Raw genomic sequence first — 26291 nt, forward strand, 5'->3', positions numbered from 1 at the left:
TCCTCATTTTAATGTAAGCTGCAGAAGGCAGATGCTATCGTTTCTTCCTTGAATAATGTAGTCCTGGTATTCTTTATTTTTAGACTTGTTATATAGACAGAACACTTGAGGAAGAGGTATGCTTTGAAGCTTCTAAGCCATTTACTCAATGAATTTTATCTTATCCTCATTTCCTGTCCAATATGTCTATCCCAGTGCACCACCTGCCATGCAGATGCATATAGAGTGTGTAAAAACTGGTGTTTCATGCAATATTTTGTTAAAAGACAATCTTTCTTGCAAAGGTGTTCTGCTACAGCCCATCTTTATTCCTAAGAGAAATATACTATCCAGCTTGGGCATATTATTCTGTTTTTCCCTATGATTCCCAAAAAAGCGGTGTCAGGTCTTTGAAATTGTGTAAGAACAAAGTCAGTATTGCTTTGTAGTTTGGGAAGACACATACTTTTATTTTTAAATAGATGTTAAGAACCTAAGAAGGGCCCTGCTGGATCTGACCAAAAGTCCATCTAATTTCACATCTAGCCACTGGTGGCTGAGCAGATGCCATTGACAGGGCATGAAGCCAGTAGCCCTCCTCCATTTAGCTGTTACAACTAATAGGCACTGACGAGCCTGTGCTCTATGAATTGGTCTAGCCCCCTTTAAAGCCATCTGAACTAGTTGTCATCACTACCTCTTGGGACAGCAAATTCTCTTAAGTTAATTTTCTATAGTGCGAAGTAGAACTTTTCTTAGAATTTATGTCTGTATACTTGTATTCAAATCAGTAGCTACTAAGAATGCTCAAAAGTTGTGCTTGTCAGGCTTGGCTATCACTTTATATTTGCTCTAGGTCCTAATCAGGGTGGTAGCCATGTTACAATATTTTGTTTCTGGATGCTCATATCTTTTTTCAGTTAGGAACTCTGGCTCAGTTGCACTGTGGACTGCGAGATTGACTAGCAATTCCTCTACTGCTTCATAAGTACAGTTGGTTTTCTCTATTAGAGTTGTGTCGGAATTATCCCTAATGCAAAGATAAATTTAGAAATTACTACTCAAGCAAAGCATCTGAGAAATTTTGCATGAAGGTAAATCCCCCCCAAACAGGTATAACATGCTTGAAGTAGGTCTTGAGATCTTTGGGGCCATTGTAGGATGCATCCAATCCGAGAGAATTTTGAGTGAACCCCAAAGTGGAGGCCATGAACGTTGCTTGAGGCAAAATGTTTCATATTTTTGTGGTGAGAGCTTACCAGACAGCTCATGGCTTGCTTCCCCACTTCTTTTTTCATTTTTTAAAAATATGTTGACTCTGCCAGTTAGCATCCCAAGGAGCATTCTGTCCAAAATTACAAAGAGAATGCTGTAGTGGCAGGAAAAGGAAGATAAAACCACCCTCCTTAAAGCTAAAACCACCCCACCCAAAAATTGTTAGAGTCTCCTCTCCCAAAATTAATCCAGTTATTGAATGTGTTTTTGCCTTCCGACAACGCCCCCCCCCCCAAACAAAAAGGTCTGTGCTGAAAACGTTGTCCCAGATCAAATTACAGGTTGGCTCTCCAGCTTGAGCCCTCAGACTGTGGTGCAATTTATTAGCTTCCGTTTATGTTCTCTCTGCTTTCTCCACAGGAGACCTCATTGGAGAACTGCATTTGGGCTGCTTAAGGTCTTTCTCTCCCCTTGTCCTTCTCCATTTCCCCATCACAAGGTTCAACACTCTGATAACTCATTAGCCTCTTCCAATTTCTTCAGGGATATATTCAGGGAATACCAGTTCAGACTCCAAGTCTAATGCATTAGTGGGCCACTAGACCTCCTGAACAAATTACTCTGACAATTTCAGAATCTGATGAGATACTAACAGAGTTTGAGGCTGAACCAATACAGCTTTTCTATATTGACCCTTTAGAAACTTTAGAAGCAAAATGTAGGGGATCCTATCCTAAGAGAGGTGAATGTCTTGGAACACTTTACACCTGTGTTTCATTTGCCTTACATGATCTGTTCAAAGACACTAGATTTCAGGTGTTTGGGATGGGGCTTCTCCTTTCCCATTGAAGTAACTGACTTGTGCTTACTTTTTGTTTGTGTGTGTGTCAAACTTGAATCATGTGAGAAGTTCATTAGGTCTATCTCAATAAAACGAAGTTCCCTCCTAGACAGCTTGTACAGTTTCTGATCCTGAGTAGTGATACCCTTTTGTTAGAGTTGGCTTTTGCTGGATGGGAATGGGTTAATCAGGTGAAAGAAATTGAAGTTTTAATATAATAGGTGGGGTGCGGTAATATCTTGAGGCCTATGTAAACCACTTCTGAGGCTTGGGAGAAGGCAAGGCCAAAACCTAATAGAGCTTTATAGTTTATTCTTGTATACTAAATAAATTGTTTTATTCTAGACGGCATAATGGTGAAATATATATAATTAGATAATATTCTAAATATACCTAAATAATTAAACCATAAATAAGATGAAAGTGTTTTCACCTTATTTCATAGATGGGGTTGCTAACTGCAAATATAAGAACATTATTACCTCAGCTGAAAATAGTTACATTCATGTCATTTATACATATTACAACATGCGTTACATTGCATGTCTCCAAAAATGGTCCGCCACTCTTTCAATTTTGGATTGTTGAGAGATGCTGCTGTTATGTCTTGCATAAATTAGTGCTTATTGTTAGGCATGCAACTGGGTTAGGCATGCAACTGGGTTAATGGCTCAGGCATTCTTCAAAATTATATGCCAGAATGGCAGGTAATTCCCCCGTTCTGGATTTCAGGACTTGTATAAAAATGTTCACTTATTATAGGTTCCTTTGTTGTATCACATTAGTAGTTTTCAGCCTACAGACTAGGATCAATTGTAGTATCACATTAAATACTTGATATGCCCATTGTGGGGGAGGAACTCAATGATTTAGATTTTTCTTTTGCATGTCTGTTATGTTCTATTGGAGTTTGAATATCAGCTGTTTACTTAATTTACTATGACCACTACAGTATCATACAGTTTATTACAGTGTAGTTTGAGATATTAGTACAAGTTTTAAAATAAGATTAATATATTTATTAGATGAATTGCATATATTACACATCAGAAAGCACACAATAATTTAACAAGCACCCAGAAATGTCTCACAATTCAGCACAATATATGAAAAGGTTGTTACATTACATAAATCCACTGGATGTGTGCAAGTAAATTGAAGCTGAATCCTGAAAAGACAGGTGCTACGTGTCCTTGGTGCAGTCTGTGGTGGTCCCAGCCAGCCGCAGCCCCCTGAAATAGAGTTGATGCCATAGTGCAGCACCCCAAGGACATTTTGGGGGATCCTCCCCTTATTAGCTTGAGGACCTTATCCTATGCCTACCCACCACAAAATCTAGAACAACTGCATCCAATTTGGCAGATCTATTTCTGATAGCAACAAGACGTTGCCTGGCCTCAATGTGCCTCCACAGTGAATTGTAAAGAGACATCCACCAAGTAAGTGTAGAGTAGGAGTGATTGAATACATTACTCACTGCACCACAGTGTACCATAGGATCTCCAGAAATGGCTTCCTTTGGATTGCTAGTGTTGTTTTCCATGCCTAGAATGTGACATGCTAAGGAGGAGATGCAAGCACTCAAGCATTGTAGGCCGCGTTCTGAGTGAAGTGGCTGGTGGTTGATCACCCTCACCACTGCCTAATTGTCCCACCAGAAATGTATCTGCTTATTCCAGAACTTCTCCCACCATACATATACTGCCATCAGGATGGTGGATAACTCCAGGATGGTGGCGGTGGCTATAGTTCTGTTGTTGCTGCACCAGTGGACTGTTGGCCATGAAAGAAGCTCTGCCCCCACCAAGGTCCTCAGATGGGGTAGGCAAGTCAGCTGCCACAGTTCTGGGCATATTTGCACCGCATGCTGTTACACCTTCCTCAACTATTAATGTAAACCCCTTTGAAGGGATTCTGCCTTGCTTTCCTCACCATGGGCCATTTTGAGACAGGGCAAGATTCTCACCCTACGAGTCTTCCGTGCTCTGTCTGGGTGGGTGTATCTCATCCCACCTATGAAGGTGTCACCTGGTTCTGGGTAACAAGACTGCATCCTGCCTATCAGCTCTTAGCTCTGATGCCATCTCCTCCTGTTCAGCCCCTCCTTCTGGCTGGTCAATGAGGCTTTGCACTCTGTATGAACGGTGGGGAGAGAGACAGCAGATCTGCTTCCTCTTCTCTGACATCTAGATATATAAAGAGAGGGCCTCTCCACCACTTCTGTGTGCCTGCCGTCGATCCCCTCAGCTACTCCTTCCTCTTGTGTCTGCAGTTGCCAAATCATGCCAGGTCCTGCTGTAGCTAGGGGAGGGGAGATTACAACAGTGATAGCAGACTTTCCTGCCAATATACGGGCCCACAAAAATACCACACACTAGTGGTTAATCAGATGCCATTTATGTTCAGAGTAAGTTGTTTTAACCACTCACATACAGATTGTATAATCCATGAGCCAGTGGTTCATTTTCATTCTCCAATTTCTTGTCCATTCTAGCCCTGAGTCCTCACCTCCTCTCCTCCACTTCTGTTCAGAGGAGGGTGAATATATCCACATTAGAGTAACCGAGGATGTGTTCCCAAACCCTGCATGGCAAATGAATCCTGGGCCTCCTATCCTTCAACTTAACATGGTGGCCAACCCACATCTCACTAGGGCCGGGGCCCATTGTAGTACCTCTACACCTCCTGCCTGATGCCCATCTAGATAAGCAAAGCATTTTGACAGTCACCTGCAAATAGAAGCTGTCATAGACAGCTTTGCCTGCTGAAGGGCAACCTGAAAGGGGGAAAGGTAGAGTGACTCCACCTGCAGCTGATCAGCTTGTAAGGACACAGAGGAGAAGGCACTGATGATAACCAGCTGGTTTCAGCCTTCTTAAGCAGAACTTCCAGGCTCAGTCAGGTGCTAAAAATAATGCTTGTTGTTTGTGACTGCTTCATGCTTGTTTTGACTTTTGATCATTGGATTCCCTGACCCCTCTGAAGATGTGGGTTGCTGTTTGCCTGACCCTAGGACTGGATCTGACTTTGGACACTGACTCTGCCTCCAGGCAAGTACACCTCAAAGACTCTTCCGGTTGGCTGGTCTCCCACCCCACTGAGCTCTGCACGTTGGTGATCAGCAATGAGACTATGACAGAAGCTTGGTCTGGGGATTCTTCCTTAGACAAGGAGGACTGGCCTACTGCTCTCTTGCTGTTTGAGCCCTCCTTGTGACTCACGAGTGCCTGCTTCGAAGGTTGCTTCATGCGCTTGGACCTCTTCCAGACCCCACCGGGCTCAGTCTGCTTGACTCCTGTGCTGATAATAGGCTGCCAATTAGTTTTTGTGGTTAAATTACTTCAAGTGCACTGATGTAGGTTTTTTTTAATGTATTTATTAGATTCCATACCTTGAAGGTGGTACAGTTAAAAAGCAACAATAGCAATGTAAACATGTGGGAAAGAAAAGCTTCATACTGAATTTGATTATTATGTTTTTACATTCTTTTAAAAAAATCTATAAAAAGTACTAAAGGATAGCGTTGGATCCCAAAGGTAAATTTTACCTAGGTTAATTCTGCTCCACATTGACTTTATCTCAACACAGGACATCTCAACACAACTTTCATAGTGCAAACTTCCAACACTTTCTCATATGCAGTGTTTATTAGAAAACCAACCACCACCCCTATGTATAAGGCTAATGCAGTCCATTAGAACCTTTTCAGTATTTACTATTTAGATGAAGGAGGCAGGCTGGGGTCGGGGAGCTAATTCTAAACATTTCTTCCAAATACAACATCCTGCCTTTAAATTTGTACTATATAATATTTGAAAATAGTGTAAAAATGAAAGTGTGAACTGTTTTCTCTTAGGTATGTTTATCTGTGGACTTTCTCAGAAGTAAGCCCATTTCAGTTCAACGGGGCTTTTTACTAGGTAATAAGGTATAGAATTCGTAATGTTGTAATGGGAGTTAGTTAAAGCATGTTCTTGTTTTTTCCTCTGAAAATGAACTTGTAGGTGTTTAACTTTGTCCGGATAATGTCTCAAGTTATTGCTTACTCTTATCATTGTTCCCATATATAGGCCATACATCCCATGTCTTTGACCATAACTGTTAGCTAGTGTAGACCTTTGCAATGAAGTTTCTAGGAAAATAAAATCTTGGTGTGTATAAGAGCACCATATTTCTTATTTTCAAATGCATGAACAGAATTTAGCTTCTATTAATATAGGTTGAATGGCTTTTTGAAGGAGCATATTCCTGCCCCCAAATTCGTTTATATTCTACATTAAGAAGAAAACACCCCAGAATGGAATTCTGCTGTTTTTAAATGATAAATGTAATCATCTTCAAAGCAGTGTAGCCTAAAAAGAAGTGCCTTGTTAGAATATTATAAAAACCACAAACTATTTATTTACAAACTCACTTTCTTCAGAAGCATTTTTAGTATATACTATGCACTTGTCCTAGATAACAAAGAAATATTTTATAACATTTGAAATGTATTAAAATGCCAAATAAAATAGTAGATAATCACCTCTCACATTTTTCAATATCTTATCATTTTTGTGACGGAGGCTACAATCATATACTTGCTTACCTGGGAAGAAGCTTCATTGAAATCATTGGGCCTTGCTTCTGAGTAGACATGCATAGGATTGCGCTATAAGTTACTACAATAACCCCATTTAGCACTGAAATATAATGTAAGGCACATTCAAAGAAAAGCTATTTCTTTTCTTTGGCTAGACTAGAAGTTAATACATAGATGAAATCCGCCATCTTTTTTCTTATGCTAAGGTTTTATCTACAATTTAATGGGTAAACTTACTCTGAAGTACAGTTGCTTGTTTAACTTTACTCCAATTCAAGCCTTTGATTTTTTTTTTTTTTTTTGGCAGGTTAGTTAATTAAAAAAAAAATATTGAAGTTAAGAACTTTCAAGAAAAGGCAGAGGAGAACCTAATTTAACCTAGAGTGTCTCTTTTATTCTTCTGTTATTCATTTGAAGTGCCCTATCAGCTTGAACTGACCAACTTCAGTCATTTTTACCCTTTTATTTTTTTCCTCTAATGTAAACTGAAATTCCCTGCTGTTCATGGTATTTTAGTGTTTAGCATCATTTAATGAGCAGGTATCATTAAACTTAAAAGGTCTCTTTCTATATATCTCTGATTAGTTATTGAAGGAACCAAAGAATTCCTTTAATTTATCTCTGCTTCCTTGTTATATTTTGATGTCAGCTCATTTTACATTTCAGTATCTTTTTATAAAATAGAACATTATAATTTTGGTGTAGAAGTAGGACAGAAGCTTTTCATTAAAAAATAATAATACCTGGCATGCAGATAAAATGTGAAACCAGCTTTGTTTACAAAGAATTTGTTAACACAGTTCCTCAGGTTTTTTTGGTTGGGGTTTTTTTTTTGGTACACTAGTATGACAATTTCTAGCTAAAGAAAATATTTTTACCTACTGTACATTTTATATACCCTTTAATAGTATTTATCCTCCAGGCATTCTTCCCTAGCATTACTAAAAAGACTCACTTACATATGTAAAAATATGTTTGGCCCTATTGATTAATGATCAGCTGATTAATGAGACTAGTTTGGAAGATGATAATTAATGAAAGGTACCTAATACTAAGAATACTGCAGGCTTGCAGAAATGTGAAAGAATGACAACAGTGTATTCCAAGTCAAAAATTGGTCAATGGGAAGCATTCTGTTCCTTCCTCTATATTCCAGCCTGACAGATCCACTTCCCTGTGTTAGGTAGGATGTGCAAGGTTCCATGTCTCACCTGGCATAAATCTGTTTATGTGGAAAATGCTGCTGATATGCCCCACTTAGGGAAATGTTCACCATCTGAGAAGCACATTCTCCCATTCTGCTTTTGAAGAGTGGTGCTTGGCAGGATAAAGGAGTGCAAGAGAGTTGTGTTTCATGATGGCTCATTTTCTTTTCTCCAGAAAGTAGGGCATCACTCCTTGTGCAAACGTACAGTAACTGTAATCTCCCACTTCCCCCTTGGACTGGCTATGCCACTCATCTGACCTAATGAGAAGTGGATCTCTGGATTCTACATCCTGAAGGCTCTGCCCCTGCCTCTTGTAGATAAACAGGGTCTTCAGGTATGTGGCTGGGTGGGTGGGGGATCTAGCAACTCCAGGCGGAATAAGTTGGTCTTTGTTTTTTCTAAGTAAAATAGAATAACTGCAGTGGCGGATATCAAATAGGCACAGTAGGCCCCATGCCTTTTAGGGGCCCCACAAGAATGGATCAAAATATTGATTTGACCTTGACATTGATTTATTAAAACTGCTGTTGGTAAAATCAAAAACTTATTAGGAGATAATTTGTGAGCCCCACCTCCTACCCCAGATTTTGACTGCCTTGGGGCACTGGATAACTGGCACTGTTGTTGTTATGGTTATAGCCCACCTTTACCCTGGGGAACTCAGAAAGCAGCACATACAGTTCTTCCTCTCCCAATTTTATTCTCACAACAACCTTGTGAAGTAAGTTTAGCTGAGAGACAGTGACTGGCCTGAGATCACCCAGTGAGCTTAATGGCTGAGAGGAGATTTGAAGCCAGGCATTATAGGCCCGAGCCTAATACCCTTTAACTGCTACATTGCCTGATGTTTACCACATTAGAATACAAATAAGCTGTTGGCTTTGCTTTCATACTAATGGCCAACCAAACAGATTATTAAATACATTCATAATTCAGAGTTTCATATACTCACATGAGTTACACAGCAAATATTCATTAAACAGTTTGGTAAGGATTCGTATTTTACTTTTATGAATAAAACACCAAATAAGACATACAAATCCAAAATACTCTAATGTGGCACTGAGTACACTTAATTACATTTAAAGCACACCCCCATAAGAATCATGGGAACTGTAGTACCCTACCACAGCTATAATTCTCAGCACCCTTAAGAAATTGAAATCCCCAGGATTCTTTGGGAGGGAGGGTTGTGCTGTAAATGTATGGTGTCTCCACAACCTAGTATTCTTTCTGAGAATGTATTCTAAGAATGTACCCAGCCAGATGGGCAGGGAATGAATGAATGAATGAATGAATGAATGAATAATTAAATAATTAAATAAATAAATAAATATTGCCTCCTTCCTATGGAGCTACAATTAATTCCTACCACCCTACCTATCCCCTCCAAAAGAGAGATCCCTAGAAAATATTAGAAGCACAAATACAGTACAATATATATGAGAGTTAGGGCTGGTAAAAAGGAAGCCACAGCTGCTGTTTCTCAGTGAGAGAAACAGATTAACTTGTTTAACTAAAGACCTATTCACACATGGTGGTGTGTGTGTGTTTTTCCTACAGAAAAATCCTCCATGGTGCGACACACCCACACAAATGTACACCCTCATTTCAGAAGCTCATGGCATGAATATTTTTTATTTGGGAAGTATAGGGTGAGGAAGCTGTACTTCAGAAGTGATGATGTATCTTTTGTTCTTACAGAGACAGGAAAACAGTAATGTGTGAAACAGCCCTACATCTAGTACACTTAATCAAGCCCTGGAGTGAGGGCAGATTTTTCCTCTCTTTTCTAGCACCTCCCTTTAAGGCCTTGGAGGAAAAGAGGCTACCAGTGAGGTGTTAATGGCTCTGGAAGAGGTGTAAATGGCTGCTAAAGGGTTCTTAATGGTTGCTGCTCAAAAGTATAGACACTGCAGAGCGGATGCAAGCCAAGCCAAACTTAGGTTCCTTAGTCAGACACAATATAGAGATTTTTCTTGAGGGAAAAGTACATTGCAAACTGGAGGTATACATCAGATGAGGTGTAAAATCTCTCTTCTAGTAAGATGAACTGCCATCCAGTTGCATTTTGAAAACCTTGCAATGGAGCAAGTATGCTGCATTCTACTGTGGTATTGCATCAGAGACCTGAACTCCACTTAATACTTTTATTGCAACATTACCATGGCCTGAATGCTTAGTGAATGAAACCGTGCTTTTCCGCAAATCGCTGCAATTTTTTGAAACAACCAACATTTGGGTGTCATTTGGTCCAACTATGCACAATTGGTCCAACTATGCACAGTGTTTGATTTATGCACAGTGGTACTGCAAACAAACAAAAGGCGGTCAGATTCTTTATTTTCAATGGTGTGGTACTTTGGTTCAACCCAGCCAAGATTAAACATCCACTGATCAGTGGAAGAGTTTTTGGCTTTGAGATCTGGGTGTATACTCCACTTCCAGTTGGGAGCAGCTTCACTACATCTTCAGCTTTGCCTTACAACTTTACTACCAGAATACCCATCACTGGTTAACCTGCTAAAACACACACATTTGCTCCATTTTACTGGCTCTGGCAGTCTCCTGCCCCCCATTTTCCACTGCCAGTTAGAGTGTCTGTCCCTCTTTGTGCACCTTGGTACATTCTATGGCTACAGGGTAGGTAAGGAACTTTTCCTCAGTCTGCTCTTTTCACCAAGAGGAAACAGAAAAATTCTTCCAGATATCCCTACAGGGTCAGAAGGTCATGTTGTTGTTGTTTAGTCGTTTAGTCGTGTCCAACTCTTCGAGACCCCATGGATCAGAGCACACCAGGCACTCCTGTCTTCCACTGCCTCCCGCAGTTTGGTCAAACTCATGCTGGTAGCTTCGAGAACACTGTCCAACCATCTCGTCCTCTGTTGTCCCCTTCTCCTTGTGCCCTCAATCTTTCCCAACATCAGGGTCTTTTCCAGTCTTCTCATCTCATGAGGTAGCCAAAGTATTGGAGCCTCAGCTTCACGACCTGTCCTTCCAGTGAGATCTGGGTGTATAATCCACTGCCAGTTCATATGACAAATGAACTCTGCAAATCCATGCTTTGTGTCCCCTCACAGTTTAGGTGGCAGGGGGAAAGCTTTTAGAGGTGTCCTTAGCATTGGACGGGTATAGTATTACAGTGGTGGCTGGTGCCAAATGGGATTGGTCAAGCAGGAGGCAGGGAGACCAACAATTGATGGAGCCAGATAATGATATCTTTGCAACACTAGCCGAGGAGTTGGTGCAGCAAAGAGGCACTTCTTCTCCCCACTACTTTCTGCCATGACCAGCTTGAACAGCAGGGCTGTAGATGCAGTTGCTCCGTAAAACCCTATCGTTGCCAGCCAGCAGTTTGGATTATAACCTTAGTCTGAATCCAGCCCTATATATCCGTAATGGATATTTACAGATTATCTAATCTTGATTACAGACCCTAAACTGATCTGGTTATGATGACTATGTTACTCACCACCAGTGATTAGAGCTGGGTGATAATTGGTTTTCAATATCGCGATATAGCATCAGCTAAACATCGCAATATATCACAATATCTGAAATAAGGAAGGAACGATGCAGAGGCGGATAGGACAGTGCCACTATTTAAGGGCCCCAAACTGATAAATGATAATTATTAATCACCTTATGGTCACTTTCAGCAGCAGGCAAGCCAAAATGCATCCTAATGAGACTTTGGTTTTGGGCTTGGCTATCAAATGGTGGTATTCAGGACAATCCAAACTACGGTGATGAGTCATAGTGAATTCAAATAATCTGGGATGGTCAGACTGCCTGCTAGGTGGCAGAAGTGGCAGCAGCCTGGCAGCGGCAGAATCAACAATGGGGGGGGGGAGGCAGCAGCAGCCTGGCAGCAGGGGCACAATAATCAGCAGCCTGCAAAGCCTTGCCATAGCAGTGGATGGTGGCAGCAGAAGTGGCGGCAGCCTGTGAGGCCTTGTCATGGCGGTGGCAGTAGCGGTGGCCTGCAAGGCTTCGCTGAGGCAGACTGCCACAGCTTCTGCCACCACCTCCTACTACCGCCAGGAGGACTTGCAGGCTGCCGTCACTTCTTGCTACCATGGTGAGGCCTCATAAGCCCCACTGCTTGTGTCGCCATGAGGCCTCGCAGGCTGCCACTGCTATTGCTGCCATCTCTCGTTGCTGCTGCAAGGCCTTACAGGGTGCTGCTACAACCGTTACCTCCTATCACTGCCATGAGCCCCCCCAGGACTCTGATGTGAGGACTTGCAAGCCACCACCGCTTCTGCCACTTTCCATCACTGCTGTGAGGCCTCACAGTCCTCTGCCATCAGTTTCTGTCACTGCCGTGAGGCCTTGTAAACCACTGCCGTTACTGCCGCCACTTTCCCTCACTGCCACAAGGCCTCGCAGGCTGCCGCCGCTACTGCCGCCGCCTCCCATCGCTGCTGTGAGTACTCGCAGGTTTAGCTGCTGATAACATTGCAAGGTTTAGCTGGTGATATTGTGAGGTTTAGCTGGTGATAACATTGCAACGTTTAGCTGGTGAGTTATCACGATGTTGAAAACCAGATATCTCCTAGCCCTTACACACATTGTGATTCGCGATATACTGCCAGCTCAAATATTACGAAACAATTATCACAATGTGAACTTCAAACCAGTTTTGGACGATATATCAATACATTGCCCAGCCCTACCATTGTGGGTACTGTCCCAAGAGTTACACAAACTTAAAATTTTGTTGATACTGCTACAGGAGGTAGTTGTGATTATTGTGCTGCTCTTTTTTAGCAGCTCATCTGAACCTTGTTTTTATCTTACTATATTTAATTGATTGTTATCAAAAGTGTATTGGTTGTTTTTATTGTAAGCTACCTAGAGACTTCGGTACAAAGTGATGAATAAACTGAATTAATAATAATAATGCAATAGACATATCCCTTTGCCCAAAAGGGGTGGCTAGCACAATGAAGGTGGCACCACCTTGCTCCCCTGAGACAAGGGAGAAAAAAGTAACCATTTGTACTGTTTGCTCTTTACCTTTTTGTTTTGCTTTTGGTACAATACTTTACATTTTGTTTGCAGAAATTAAGTGCTGCTTTGGTAACATATATTCAGGTTAGCTGGATGATCTTTGTAGAAATTGGTTTGCTGCTTTGGGGTGCATGGCCTGAATTAATTTTAGTGAGAGTTTTGAATTAGTTCTGGTTTTGATTTTTAAATGAAGTTTGCTGTATTGAGGTGTGTGTTGATTTTTAAATAGATTTTTCATTTTTAAAACAGCCAGTGTGGTTCAGTAGGATTTCTTGGATGGCCTTGGGCAAGCTGCTATCTTTCAGCCTCAGTTCCATATCTGTGAAACAGGAACACTGAATGTCTACTTCATAGAGCTGTTGTGAGGGTGAATGAGACACTGTCTCCAAAGCAATATGTATGCTGCTTTAGGGTGTTGAGGTTCTATAGCTTGAGGAGGGAAATTACACGCTGTTGCGTAATTTCAAAAAATCTTTGTGTGTTTATATGTATGTATATGTGTGTGTTGCATGACTATGGGTTATATGAATTCATGGTGGCGGGTGTAAATGGCATGGAGCATTTCAGCCTTAGTTTGACTTGAAATATGCAGTTTGGGTAATATGGTAATCCCTTGAATAAATTCATTGTTTCTCATATGAATGACTTTGACAGGTTTGTGAGTTTAGTATTTCTTTCTTAGTAGGGTGTTTCTGCCTGACAACATTTTATAATAGATGATGGAGGGGAGAGATTTCAGTCTCCTAAAAATTAAGGTTATGTAATACACATATTTGTGTTATTCAGGGTGCATAAAAAACAAAGGTTGCTGTGTTGTTCCGAGAGAGAGAGAGAGAGAGAGAGAGAGAGAGAGAGAGAGAAGGAAGAAAACCCTCCCAAATCCACAGTTGGATGGTATATTTATTGGGGCCAACCAGAATGTCACAAAAGGGCAAAAGGCACTTGGGTTCTCCAGAATTCTTCATCAGGCAAGATGCTATTTAAAGCAGGAGGTGAAGAAGACAAAAAGAATAGCAGTAAAAAAAGACTACTGCATCAGGGCCATACGTTGGTCACATTTTGGTTGGTCCAACTCAATTTTTCCCCCCTTATGGACAAACAAGCTATCTTCCCCATTTTTGTGTGCCTTGAGAAGTACTGACTCCAGCAAATTGGTGCAAAATCTACAGCCAGAGAGTGGTGATTTTGATCACATGAGAATAGACTTGCATTTTGTGGGTTGCATTTCCTTCCGTCATTAAGGAACACTGCACTGTTTGGTTTCAGTTGACTTGCTTTGCCGAGAGACCCATTCAAAAAGCCAGTTCCTGGCTTTGCTAAATTGAAGACTGTGATGTTTCTTTTTATTTCTGCTTTCTGCCTACCCAATAAATCGTGTGCTTCTTTTCACACTTTGGGACAGAACTAGGTTGCAAAGCCAGACTTTGAATTTCTCAGAGATATGGAGCAGTCACTGCTTCTTCATTGCAGGAACCTAGTTGTGTAACCAGATATCTACAGCACCTGGGAGGGATTTATTCAGACTGAAATCTCCATCTTGAAACTGAGTCTACAAGCTGACCTCATGGCTTGTAGCCTAAATTGTATACTTAGTTGGTTTTATGTTGTTTCTCGTTCCCCTCATCCCCTGCTTTTCATAACATCTTGTGTGATGAAGAGTTCTGGAGAAAGCTTGCCACAGTTCTGTGACATTAATGTTGGTCCCAGGCAAGATATTCCCCTATTTAAATATATAATGTAAAGGAATCTGCATATTTGAACTAAGGAATTTCAGGAATCTAATTCTCTCTTCTCCCATGCCACTAAATGTGCTAAATCATGGAGGGCAGCAGGTAGTGCTTGCTCATTCCCCACTCCAAGAGTCAAGCAGAATGTGAGAAAGAGCTCTGAATATGTATAACTGTAGCAGTTGAGAGCCCTGGTTGCATGTATAGGCCCTTTGTACTTTGGTTGCATATATAGGTCCTGTGCCCGTACATATGGACTTGCGCAGAGCCCTTTTACATATTTCACACAGCATGCAGTTCGGGGTAAAACCATGTACAGAATGGTACAGCCAGCAGCTCTACTCATTAGCTGAAGGCATGGAGTAAAGTGGTGAGAATAGAGCTTAGTAGTGTTTGGTTGTAGGGCTGATTTGTGTTAGTTGTTCACGCTTTTTTGTGTGTGTTTAGGTTATTTGATAACAGTTTTATACAGAGTACAGTTTCCATTAAATGACTAATTTGACATCCTGAGGGCTTGCAATATTTGAACCAGTTGTCAAAATAGTATAGTCGTACCTTGGAAGCTGAATGCCTTGGCTCCCGAACAAATTGGCTCCTGAACGGAACAATTTTTGAAAGCTGAACGTCCCGCACGGCTTCCGATTGGCTGCAGGAGCAGCACTCTGGTTCCAGGAGTTGAATGGACTCCTGGAACGCATTCTATTTGAAAACCAAGGTATCACAGTATCTAAAAAAAGGGGGGTGGTCACTGGCATTTCAGTTTCTACTGTACGGAGAAGTGACTATTAAGTCTCCAATTCACTATGAAGCACGAAGTCACAACTCAACCATTCAGATGTTTCAGTACCTGAACTACAAAACTTTTCCATGGCATTAATTGTGTAAAGCTGTCAGCTATGGCATGGCTGAAAATTATGTTATGGCCTGCTATGATGGTCAAATTCCCATCTGTACCCCTTTTGCACCAGCACTCAGTGGATAATATGATGTGTTAGGGAAAGGACAGAGTAGAGTTGTGTATGGCATTGTGGAAGATTCATAGACATTTCCATTAGCTTGTTGCATCACAATAGTAATGGAGAAGGAATTTTTTAAATAAAAAAAGTCTGTTGTATTCAAACACATGAAACATAATATGCAATACTGCATCAATATATTCTGGAAGGCCTGGTAGCGTGGTGGCAGAAGGTTCTATGAACTCTTTCCTTAATGAAGGTCCAAATGTTTCAATGAATCATTTCACACTGTTCTCTGCAAGCTATTACTAGCATGTATAGGGTCAGAATTTTTTTATTTTTTTTAATACAGTACTACAACAGTAAACAGAAGGACTATCCCTGCAGCAGCAAAAACCAACCAACCAACAACAACAACAACAACCAAAAACTGGAGAATAGGAGTCACAGAGAGGTTCTAGCTGAGCTCTTCATCAGTGTGTGACAAAAACGATCTAATATTGGCATCAGTTTTTGAGGTTTGGACAATTGAACCTGGCTGACTCAGTTTTTCTCCATTTTGCAAACAGGCCTTTTTCTGTGAAGATATGTTTGACTTCTGTCTGCAACAGCCATACCAGGGCTTGTTGCATCTTTTCCCATTAATCAAGCCCTGTCAAGTGTTGCGGTTCTAACTAACGGTTACTCTCTGTATGAAATGTTTATCCTGTTATTGGGCAACAGTTTTTGTGCTTTGCTTTTCCTCTGCACCATAAGTTTTTTCTTTTTCCGGCCTCTTTGAGGACAGGTAGCCCGTTCGTTAGTTGATGTTGCCAGAAGTGTACATGCCCATTACCATTTGTATAAAAAGGTGGAACTTCGCATATAGCCAAACTTAATTCTCTCTTTACCTGATAAGTCAGTTCCTGATGTCTAAGTGAACCATATTGCTGGCTACATCTACAATAAGTGACAAAAACATCTGGTTGTTTCGAAAACCCTTTGAAATTACTTGATACAAAGGAATTGTTAGGACAGTGTAAGTTTTGGTGATCCCGGCTGATATTTCCACCCATGCGTTTGCTTAAACAAACTAGCTTTTTTGGCCAGAGTATATTTTCTTCCATCTCCATTTTACATATCATGTGATCTCCAGATTCATTTAAAACAATTACAGCTTTTCTTTTTCATTTTGGCACAGTTACTTGCTTTTCTTTTCCGCCATCTGACCACCAATGCTTGAATAATTTGGTTGTGCTACCCAGGAATTAGATGTTGGGGTTTCTTTCTATAAGAGAATTTGAGCCCTACAGAAAATCAAGGTGCCAGCAATAACAGAATATTTACCAATGCTTTTGGAGTAACTGGCAATGTGACCAAGGCAAAGAGGTTATTTTGGGTGGTGGTGGACTTCTTCCCCATGTTTCTATGGCATGGACAGAATCATGCCATAAGCGAAAAAGCTGTGTGCAGATAATTTTTTCACTCATGCTGTGTGAGCAAATGAATAAACCATAGTTTATCCACCCCTAGAATAAACAATTAATAGTACCAGCACTTTTTGTTCCTCTGATTCTTTTTGCTCCGGGCTGACAAGTTAACATACAAACATCAGAGTCGGGGAATAACTCCTCATGTTGGTAGCTATTGGGCATCAGTCTAGGATGGGTGTCTGTGCATTGTGTGCTGCTTCATTTCAAGAATCTATATTAGAAAAGTAATTGGATTGTGTCTATAAGGATTATAAACTGAAGTCTTTCTGATATCCATTTTGTACATGATTTCCTTTCTCCCTTCTAAAGTAAACCATTATGGGTTGTGTTCATCTTCTGTATATGACTGTTGTAGATAGACACAATATGTATAACTTGCTTTATGAAAAAGAGTGTTTCCTGGATATTACTTTTGAAATGTATCCATAATAATGCACAGAGTTTGCACCTCGATTTCAATAAAGATTTTCAGTGCTCTAAATGATGAGGATTTTTTTTTTTTTTTTTTGCATGTTTACACCCAGTCAGAAATCTAAGGAACCATGATAAAGATTCTTACTGCTTGAAATGACATTACAAGAGTCTGGTTTCTTTGATGTTACATGTATGCAATGATAAGTTATTGCTTGGTTAATGATCAAGTGCATTTACCCTCTGCTTCCAGTGAGGGATGTATGTTTGGGTGAATGAGTCTGGTGGCTGGGCAAGATTCTGTGTGCATAAGATAAATGTTTTGGATACTCCATACAACCACATCAACATATATCTGCATGTAGGAGCATATAAATTTAAATTAATAGGTCATTGTTTGTCTTTCACAATCTGTTATGAGTGTTAAAGATAATATAATCCTTCTTGCATCCGTTTTTCCATTATTGGTCATCAAATTGCTTGCAGTTACAAAAAGAAGATAAACTTACTATGCTTATTCAAAGTCTTTGTAAACAGGTGCCACTCTAGTGAATTAAATTAAAGACACCTGCTTATGTTTGGCCAGAATTTCTAGTTTTTAGAACAATAGTAATAACTGTGTCAACTATTCTGTTGCCAAATCCTGTCAAAACATTTCTGTTTCTGCATATCATCACGATCGTGCTAAATTTATATACCCCTCCCTTCCCCAGGAACTGTTCCTTAGTTACTTTAAAATGCAGAACCTGCAGAGGGAGCTCAAATCATTTGTTTTGGGGGGCATTGAACTGTCGGGGTTTTAGGCATTTATTTATTGGGAGATAAATGCAATTGTTTACCCAGGCAGCACAAACCTGGGCTATTTACCTTGATATCTGATTTTACGACAAGATTGCACACACTTGTATAACACAGCCTTAGGGAATGTTTCATTTGCCAGCAGATGGAAGAACATTCGTTTGAATTTAGTTTTCTTGCGTACTTTTACATAACTGGTGTGGCTATGTGTTTTTACGTGGGGTTTTTTCAATTTTGGTGGGTGGGTGAGGGACCCAATGCACAATCCAATCAAAGGTAAATGTTATTGAATACAATTTATTTAACAGTAGAGGATATCTGTTTAAAAGTCACCCATAGAAATTAATGGAATTTAACATTGCTTAAATATGAATAGATAATAGCCTGAGTTTCTCTCTCTGTGTCTGTCTGTCTGTCTGTCTGTCTGTCTCTCTCTCTCTCTCTCTCTCTCTCTCTCTGTGTGTGTGTGTGTGTGTGTGTGTGTGTGTGTGTCTCATATGTAACTCAGGCTGACTTGGGGTCCAGTTTCAGAGGACAAACTATGTGTATCTTGTTGCAGTTCTTAAAAAAAGGTGCACAGTAGCTTCAACTTTTCCCTTCAAAACAGTAGGAAGTAGGTGTTGGATTATTTCTTAGTTGATACCTGCATTTGTTATGAAGGAACAAATGGGGATTAAATCTGTGTACACTATTAAAAGCTTGTGTGCTGTACTCAGGAATTAAAAACTTGGACCTGCTAAAAAAAGTTAGGCTGTTTATCTACATTATCATTAAACACAGGTTTGCTCTGGCCCAGTTCCATTATATATGAAGCACTCTCCCCACCATTCCCCTAATAAAGCTGGAAAAAGCCAGTTTGGAACTTCCTAAATTATTATTATTTGTTGTTGTTAATTTGAATTTATATATAGCCCTATAGCCGGAGGTCTCAGGGTAGTTCACAGAATAAAATCAAAATATAAAACCAGAAAATACATAATCAAAATAAAAATGACAACAACCCAATAACCCTTCCCCTTCTAAGTACATTTAAGGCAAATGGGCAACTGTAGTGGCTCAGTTGCTTTGGGTGGGTGTCTAGATATTGTGACATGTAATTGCCTTCCCCTGAAGTGATCTTAACTTGCTATAATATTAACTTGCATTGTGGATATTAGAAAATACGCATGGGAGCCTTTGCTTTGGGCCAGTATCATGGACGTAGCCAGGATACTTGTTGGGGGGGGGGCAGGCCTTTCCTTAAAGGGGGGCGAACCTGAGTTAGCTATGTGTTTTTATTGATTTTTATTGATTTAAGGGGGACAGCTGCCCCCCTGCCCCCCTTGGCTACACCCATTGTGACAAACAGCATTGCTTTTTAAGGGTGGCATACATACTTTTAAATGTCCCAGTATTCAGCATTGAGATAGCTAATTTTATAGTCCTTAAAGTTATGCTAATAGTTTGCATATCTTCTCCAAGGATGATTTGGAGGGTGGCATAAAGAGAACAGGCCTTTTCAATTTTGGCCTCCTGTTTGTGGAATGCTCTGCATTAATGTGGTAATAATAATAATAAATAATTTTATTTGTACCCTGCCCTCCCCAGCCGGGCTCAAGGGGCTAACATCATACAAACAACACAATATACATAAAAACAGGCATCAATTAATTAAAATACATCTTTAAAATAATTTAGACAAATTAAAATCTGGACAAATGGCAGTTATCAGGTTAAGATTGAGAGCGGTTAATACTTGGCCAGGACCAGCTGCTTTCACTGATCATATAAGGACCTGTGAACAGGCTGGGAGGCCTCCTTTATGCTTGTTCTTATACAAAGGAAAATAGGTCAGACTGCCCCCTGGCCAAAGGCCTGGCGGAACAGCTCCGTCTTGCAGGCCCTGTGGAAAGATGTCAAATCCCGCAGGGCCCTAGTCTCTTGTGGGAGAGCATTCCACCAGGCCGGAGCCACGGTTGAAAAGGCCCTGGCTCTGGTTGAGGCCAGTCTAATTTCCCTGGGGCCCGGAGTCTTTAGAATGTTGTTGTTTGCAGACCGTAAGGTCCTCCGTGGGGCATATCAGAGGAGACGGTCCCGTAGGTCCGAGGGTCCTAGGCCGTATAGAGCTTTGAAGGTTAAAACTCAGCACCTTAAACCTGATCCTGTAATCCACCGGGAGTCAGTGCAGCTGGTATAGCACTAGGTGAATGTGATCCCGTTGCAAGGACCCCGTAAGGAGTCTTGCTGCAGCATTCTGCACCCACTGGAGTTCCTGGGTCAGTTTCAAGGGCACCCCATGTAGAGTGAGTTACAGTAGTCAAGCCTGGAGGTGACCATCACATGGATCACAGTGGTGAGGTCAGGGTGAGAGAGGTAAGGGACCAACTTTTTTTTTGAGACCATTTTGGCTGTATTTGTTTGTTCATCCTTGTGTGTGGAAAGACAGTGTTTTCACCAGACAGTATATGCCACATGCATATATTCTACAGTCCTGAATCAGCATGAAAAAAGTTTTATGTCGAAGAGAGAAGTCTGAGCTACAAATGTTGCTATAGAAATCAAAGTACTACAGCGTACTGTTGCCTGAACAACTGTTGTATAATATTGTGAAATAGGTTTTTTAATATTCTATTTCAATGTGCACAATTAAAAAATATTTTTGTTTCCTTTCTTCTATTAACTGTGCATTGAAAAAGATCAAATGGAGAAACTCACTCTATTCAATAAGGTAAAGGTAAAGGGACCCCTGATCATTAGGTCCAGTCGTGACCGACTCTGGGGTTGCAGTGCTCATCTCGCTTTATTGGCTGAGGGAGCCAGCGTACAGCTTCTGGGTCATGTGGCCAGCATGACTAAGCTGCTTCTGGCGAACCAGAGCAGTGCACGGAAGTGCCATCTACCTTCCTGCCGGAGCGGTACCTATTTATCTACTTGCACTTTGCCGTGCTTTCGAACTGCTAGGTTGGCAGGAGCAGGGACCGGGCAACGGGAGCTCACCTCGTCGCGGGGATTCAAACCGCTGACCTTCTGATTGGCAAGTCCTGGGCTCTGTGGTTTGACCCACAGCGCCACCCACGTCCCACTGTATTCAGTAGGGGTAGGGAATTCTAGAGTAAGACTCACTTGAGACTTGTCTCATTTTATTTTATTTTTTAATAAATTTTTTATTAGTTTTCCAATTTTTAAAAAAACACAACAAAAACAACATACAAACAAACACATAAATTCATAATTTCTTAACCTTATTTTCATAAGCCTCTTTTCTCGGACTTCCCCATACCTTCCCCTTTTTGCATCCTTTTTTGTTTTTAACAATTATTCAACAACCCTTTTAACCAATTAAATTTAAATTCATTCTCCTTTTCAATTTCACCCTAAATCAAACAAAATTTACCGCTGTAATTCTACGTCTTCCTCTCCCTTAGCATTTTAGCACTCCTCAATTTTATAGTAGCTCTTAAGATATATTTTAAACTTCTTCCAGTCTTCTTCCACAGTCTCTTTCTCTTGGTCACGGATTCTGCCGGTCATTTCTGCCAATCCCATGAAGTCAATCACTTTCACCTGCCATTCCTCCAGCGTGGGTAGCTCTTGTGTCTTCCAATACTTTGCTAGAAGAATCCTTGCTGCCGTAGTAGCGTACAGAAAAAAGTTTTTATCCTTCCTCGGCACCAACCGGCCGACCATACCCAAGAGAAATGCCTCTGGTTTTTTATGAAAGGTGCATTTAAGTACTTTCTTAATCTCATTATAGATCATTTCCCAGAAGGCCTTAATCTTTGGGCAGGTCCACCAAAGGTGGAAGAAGGTACCTTCAGTCTCTTTACATTTCCAACATTTATTATTGGGCAAATGATAAATCTTCGCAAGCTTGACTGGAGTCATGTACCACCTATAAATCATTTTCATAATGTTTTCTCTTAAGGCATTGCATGCCGTAAATTTAATACCTGTGGTCCATAACTGCTCCCAGTCAGCAAACATAATGTCATGACCTAAGTCTTGTGCCCATCTGATCATAGCTGAGACTTGTCTCATTTTAGCCCTTACACAAAGTCTTGGAAAAATCCTAATTTGCTTCTGAATTTGAAACATGAACATTTTTAACATCACACCTGATCTGGCATTACAAACTTTTAGGAAATGAGTGAAACTTCCATCAAGCTTCCCTTTCCTCATCATGGCTGACTCTAGAACCAATGGACATGGGAGAACTAAGGGGAGGGGGGCTAGTTACTGCAGCTGTTGTTGGGTCAGAGCTCCGGCTTGCAGCAGGTTCTGAAGCTGGAAGCTCAGAAACGTCAGGTAGTTATTTATCCTGTAAAATGCCACCAAGCTGTAGACAAATGAGAGAACTTCAAGAGGACATGGGAGAACAGCAATGCCATGCTTGTCTTGTCTTGTCTTCTGGACCACTGCCTCGCAGACGTGGGGATACAGGGCTTAGCCCGTAACTGGCTGTGCTCTTTTATCTCTGGTCGGGGACAGAGGGTGGCACTAGGGAGGGAAATGTCGTCGCGCCACTCCTTGGTGTGTGGAGTGCCGCAGGGCGCAATTCTCTCCCCGATGCTTTTTAACATCTTTATGCGCCCCCTTGCCCAGATTATCCGGAACTTTGGGCTGGGCTGTCACCAATATGCTGATGACACTCAGCTCTATCTGCTGATGGATGGCCACACCGACTTGACCCCGAACACACTGACCAGATGCTTGGAAGCTGTGGCTGGATGGTTTCATGGGAGCCGATTGAAACTAAATCCTTCGAAGACAGAGGTCCTATGGCTAGGTCGGGATGGCATGGGGATGAGGGACCAGCTCCCTTCTCTTGCGGGGGCCCAATTAGTGCCATTGCCTTCCGTTAAGAGTTTGGGTGTAATCCTTGACGCCTCCCTTTCCATGGAGGTGCAGGTTACAGCAACAGCCAAGGCAACATTTTTCCACCTTTGCCGCATCAAGCAGTTGGTCCCTTACCTTTCCCGCCCCGACTTGGCCACAGTGATCCATGCGACGGTCATCTCCAGGCTTGACTACTGTAATTCGCTCTATGCGGGGCTGCCCTTGAAGCTGTCCCAGAAACTCCAGCGGGTACAGAATGCTGCAGCGCGGCTCCTCACGGGGTCTCTGCCATGGGAGCATATTCACCCAGTGCTTTTCAAGCTGCACTGGCTCCCGGTGGAGTACAGGGTCAGATTTAAGGTGCTGCTTTTGACCTTTAAAGCCCTTCACGGCCTAGGACCCTCGTACCTACGGGACCTCCTCTCCCGGTATGCCCCATGGAGAGCCTCAAGGTCCATAAATAGAAACACCCTAGTGGTCCCGGGCCCTAAGGAAGTTAGATTAGCTTCAACCAGAGCCAGGGCCTTTTCAACTCTGGCTCCGGCCTGGTGGAACGCTCTGCCTCATGAGACCAGGGCCCTGCAGGATCTGATTTCTTTCCGCAGGGCCTGTAAGACAGAGTTGTTCCGCCTGGCCTTTGGCTTGGAGCCAGTTTGATTCCCTCCCTCTCTCTCTCTCTCTTTTTCTTTTCCTTCTCCTCCTGCGATGAGGCTACATTTTAATATTTTAATGTTCCATTATTTTAATGTTGTATTTTATTTCTGTTTTTAAGTTGTAATCATTCTTCTTGTTTTTATTATTGTTTGTAAGCCGCTCTGAGCCCGGCCTTGGCTGGGGAGGGCGGGGTATAAATAAAAAAATATTATTGTTGTTGTTGTTGTTGTTGTTGTTGTTGTAAATCATCATGACTTCTCAGATACATAATTTAAATATCCTGAAATTCTTATATGTTGGATTGGATTCAAATAATCATGAGTACAGTGAAAATAGTGACTAGCATTGTGTGTCATGCACAAAGTGACCCTCCCCCAGGAGCAGAACAAAAAACCCCTAGAAATCAGGTATGGGTACAGAGAGGCCATAAGTTACCAGTACAGCAGGTACGTGGGGGTGGCTAGGCAAAGGATAAAAATTGGCTTTTGGAGAGCTTGGCTCTTGTCCAATGGACATGACGCCAACTCATCTTCAGGAACCACCACCTGCAAATTGCTGGCATAGTGGTTCCCAATGTGGTGCAGACCAAGAATCTGGGTTCCACTTGGCAACCTGGGTTGAGCTGTGAAAGGTCAGGCCCCCAGAGCCAGGCAGGAGACTACCACACCACCCATAAAAGGGGGTCTTTCCTATATGAGCAATTATCCCACAGAAATTGTGACAAAAGTAGAAAATGAATGCATAACAGTGTAACCAACTCTTGCTGAGGGAAAGTTGAATATGTTACACCATGGGTCACACAAGTATGAGCAAAATTCATTTCCAACCCTGTCAACCAGTGAGCAACCTAGTTCCCAGCAGCAGGCCTAACATTGAGGGAAGGAAGCTGGAGACCAAGATAAGCCCTGCCTTCCACAGGAATACCACAATAGCTTATGTGCTCCTGGGGAATCCCCTAAGACCCAAACAGTTCCATACATGGCCATTTCCTTGTGGGGCTTGTCATATAAGGTTACTCAAGGCAGACCTTAATGCCAAACCCTTGTGTTCCATTATCTATAATTCTGAACTCCAGCTGTGGTCTGAGTACCAAAGTTGCTTACCTGTTTAAATTCTTCATCGGCTCACCATTTCCTTTTCCATGGTTCAAAAGCCCCTGGAGATGGAGCTGCTGCCATGGTGATGCTCCATGCTATTTTTCTAGGAAAAGGGGTGCCGGAACTCACCACGAACTTCTCCCTTCTTCTCTCAGAATTGCAATGGAGCCTACCTGAGAGGTGCTGGAGCTGAGCTCTGGTGAGCTCTAGCTGAAAAAAAGCCCTGGTGATGCTTTGTCCATTTAGACATCAAGCCAGACAATAGCACAAATTATGGTTTATAAACCCACATCAAACCAGGGTTTCTGATTTTGTTTTGCTGGATAATCACAAACCATGGTTTGCCTAATTCAGACATCACATCCTTTAACGCAAATTAACAAAGTGATAACGCACAAACATAGACTTCTTGCATCTTGTGCATGAATAAACCTACAATAATTTTGATATACTTAATCCTGTTGATCTACATATAAAAAACTGATATTTACCCCCTTTGAAACTAATGGCTACCTTATTGATGAATACATTGTTTTCTGTCTATTGGTTGGTACTGCTTTAAATTAGAGCAGTGTATTTTTTTAAATGTTAATTAAATAATACATTCACACAAAGGTTAAATTTAGTGATTCTTAAATCAAGGGTAAAATGGTGATTAGTATGAATTTATGTATGTTGTGGTGTTCTTTTCTTCCATTTTCCAAGTTCTGTGAGTTCTGCAATTATTTAAAAAGTGGGTTAATTACGAGCATTGTGATGTAAGTGTACTGTTGCTTCACCTTTGAAACATCTTCTCCCTTATACTTCCCTTTCTGTTTCTTTGTGAGATATTTTTCTTCTTCCAGATGTTAGTATAATGTATGCCTTCCTAATAAATTCACCATTCCTTAAATGCAGTAGGACTAACATGGAGTTTACACACTGCCTGAGCATCTTATGCTCAGTGGTCACTGTTCCTTCTGAAGATTTCAGAATCAATAACAGGCTGCTGTCTTTGGCTGCTGACCAGAAGCCTTGCTTCTAGATCCTGCTGAACTAGAGATGGCATCCAACTGTTGCAAAAGCTGACAGTTGTCCAGAGGATTACAACTGTGATCATACAGAGTGTGAGGGGAAGGGGGGGGAGGAGGATCTTGACCTGTTATATGTTCTTTTGCATAATTGTTTCTGGAGGCAAAAGGGCAGAAAGGGTTCAGAATTAGAGCAGGACTTTGATGGGAAGTTGTCATTTGAAAACAGTTTGCATTGCCTGTCATCTTTTGTTTGGAAGAAAACAGGCTGTGACATAATACCTGTCACTGCCAGCGGGTGTTTCTGTGCACCCTGGAGTGAAATATCCCAAGCAGTGGCAGCTTTTTACTCTAGGTTATCTATATGGTTGGAGAGAGTTCTTACTGTTCCAGTCTCTTTGTGTGTGTATATATATATATGGCCCACCTGTCAAAGGCACAGGTCAAAACTGAATAATAGAGCTATGTATGTGAGTACTCGAAAATATTTTGAGGATAAATCTGTTCCCT

The 26291-nt window shown here is 41.4% G+C and overlaps 1 protein-coding gene across 8 annotated transcripts in view; it reads left to right on the forward strand.

Moving 5' to 3' along the window:
- FOXP2 (forkhead box P2) overlaps positions 1–26291 on the forward strand; it is a 315106-nt gene that overhangs the window by 92057 nt on the left and 196758 nt on the right. The window lies entirely within an intron of this gene.

Source organism: Podarcis cretensis (genome assembly GCF_951804945.1).
Source record: "Podarcis cretensis genome assembly, chromosome: 10".
In the NCBI taxonomy this organism is placed as follows: domain Eukaryota; kingdom Metazoa; phylum Chordata; class Lepidosauria; order Squamata; family Lacertidae; genus Podarcis; species Podarcis cretensis.